Here is a 2500-nt window from a genome sequence, read left to right as displayed (position 1 = left end):
AATCTCCACCCTTTACCCACCAGGCGCCGTCACCGTGATTCGAACCCGGGACCAAGTCCAACGCTTTAACCATTCGGCTACTGCGCCCGTCAGCCCATATGGTGGTACAGTATTGAAGACCAGAGTGCATGCCATGAAGGAACGCTGTCCTGAAAACTGGAGTCAAAGTCGTTTGCTCATGCAACATTGAAAAAACTGGACGACATGTCACAATGGTGATGCAGTGCTGAATGTTAGAATCTGTCCGATACGGTATCGCAGGGTTCAAGAAAAAGTGAATTTTATTAGTGTATGTATCTGTTAATGTAGAGTGCCATAGAGTAGTGCAAGGTTGAAAACTGTAGTCTGTGCCATACGGAAGTGCAACGAGTCTGTGTCGCAGGACAGTTAACTGTTGGGCAACGCTAAAAACTGTACCAGGTTGTAGCTGAATTCTGATCACCTGAGTATACCCATACACAGGAGCGCAGCTTTGAAAACTGAACACTGTGTGAAAGTGGTAGCCGTGTTTTTTGTACACATGTCGCAGTGCAATGGTGAAGAAAGGGACATGTAGTGGATACATTGAAGACCACAGTCTGTGCCGTATGAAAGGTTCTACACTGGAGTGTGCGTGGTAGAGTTGAGTGGAAAGAGGTGGACGGCAATGTGTAAATCCTCGCCACAGTGACAAGGCAGCGGTGATCAACTTATGCTGTGGCTTGGATAAGCAGATTTTCTCTACTCTGGGCTACAAAGGTTAGTTAGTTTGTTTGTTTGTGTCTTGTTGCTTTTTTTCGTGTCTGTCTGTCTGTCTGTCTGTTTGTCCGACTGTCATTTTCTATCTCTGTTTATCCCTGAATCTCTGTCCCCGCCCCGTCCACCCTCATAATTTTTTTTATTATCTCTTTATGTATGTGTGCGCACGCGCGAGCGTACTGACACGAACTGCAGACATCCTCTGTGTGTGTGTGTGTGTGTGTGTGTGTGTGTGTGTGTGTGTGTGTGTGTGTGTGTGTGTGTGTGTGTGTGTGTGTGTGTGTGTGTGTGTGTGTGTGTGTGTGTGTGTGTGTGTGTGTGTGTGTGTGTGTGTGTTGTGTGTGTGTGTGTGTGTGTGTGTGTGTGTGTGTGTGTGTGTGTGTGTGTGTGTGTGTGTGTGTGTGTGTTTCCCCTGTGTACTACTCCCTTTTTCTTTACTTGAATGTCCATCTTTGGTGGGGTTGGGTGGGGTGGGGGGCGCAGAATACAAAGATCTTACAAAAGCATGCACAGAATGTGTGTGTTCTAATAAATGTGTGCATATGTGTGTGCGTGTGTGAATGATTATGCGCGCGCGCGCGCGCGCGCGCGCGCGTGTGTGTGTGTGTGTGTGTGTGTGTGTGTGTGTGTGTGCGTGCGTGCGTGTCTTTGTGTGTGTGCGTACGTATATGTTTCTTTATATGTGTGCGCTTGTTTCTCTCTCTGTTTCTCTCTCTCTCTCTGTCTCTGTCTCTCTATTCTCTGTGTGTGTGTGTGTGTGTATGTGTGTGTGTGTGTGTGTGTGTGTGTGTGTGACAGAGAGACAGAAAGAGACAAACAAGCACACAGTAAAACAGACAAACAGTGCAATCACACATACAGTCTGACACAGACAGACAGACAGACAGACAGACAGACAGACAGGCAACTAATCACCAAGACAAACAGCTGCCGTGAAGACCTGTTTTCACCACTACCCACCCATCCTCATCGACAGCTTCTTTCACCTGTCCTTGCTACACAAGCTACACGAGCTTCCTCCCCCTTCCCTTGACAACTCACAATCAGAACCAGGACCACAATATATTTCTGTTTAATAATTGCAATGTAATAATTAATTGCAATGTTTTTAAAAGCGAATATGTGAAATGCTTTTATTTGAGAACATATGTTTATTACTCTTGTTTAATCAAGTTATCCGCATGTGTGTGTGTGTGTGGGGGGGGGGGGGTGGGGGGGGGGGGGTGCGGGTGTGTGCTGATTATCTGGTTGTGGTTTTCCGCAAATCAATGTGCAGTATAGTAGGCTATGTTTATAATTATATTCAAATAATGTTTCTTAATTCTTTCTGTTTTTACATTAAGAATACTAGTTATTACCTGCAGTGTGTGGATGTATGTATGAAACGATGTATGTGATATTTTTTACATTTGTATCTTCGTAATATTTGTCGGGGCTGTTGTTGGCTCTTACAGTTATGGTCCCCATGTTGTTTACTTGTCTATGTTGTGATAATGCACCTGACCAAATTTCTCCAGTTGGAGATAATAAAGTTATTCTTATCTTATCTTATCTTATCTCAGTGAGAGAAATAAGATGTGATGTGGTGATCTGCGATGCATACATTACAGGTAGAATGAAAAAAATGGCATACCCGAAATATAACAAATACACACGAAATTGACTCAAGCCCGGGAAAAAAAAACAACAAAAACATCATCTCTCTACTATTCACAACACACACACACACACACACACACACACACACACACACACGCATACA

At 44.2% G+C, this 2500-nt stretch overlaps 1 protein-coding gene across 2 annotated transcripts in view; it reads left to right on the top strand.

Annotated features, from left to right (window-relative positions):
• Positions 1 to 2500, top strand: part of LOC143292101 (uncharacterized) — a 105278-nt gene that overhangs the window by 8370 nt on the left and 94408 nt on the right. For both annotated transcript variants that reach the window (XM_076602285.1, XM_076602286.1), the window contains exon 2: positions 1 to 738. This exon is cut by the window's left edge and continues 1092 nt beyond it. The gene's annotated coding sequence lies outside the window, so the exon portion shown is untranslated. The remainder of the gene's footprint in view (positions 739 to 2500) is intronic.

Source organism: Babylonia areolata, chromosome 18 (assembly GCF_041734735.1).
Source record: "Babylonia areolata isolate BAREFJ2019XMU chromosome 18, ASM4173473v1, whole genome shotgun sequence".
Lineage (NCBI taxonomy): Eukaryota > Metazoa > Mollusca > Gastropoda > Neogastropoda > Buccinidae > Babylonia > Babylonia areolata.
Note: the sequence above shows the minus strand (reverse complement) of the source record. Positions and strands in the feature narration are given on the sequence as shown.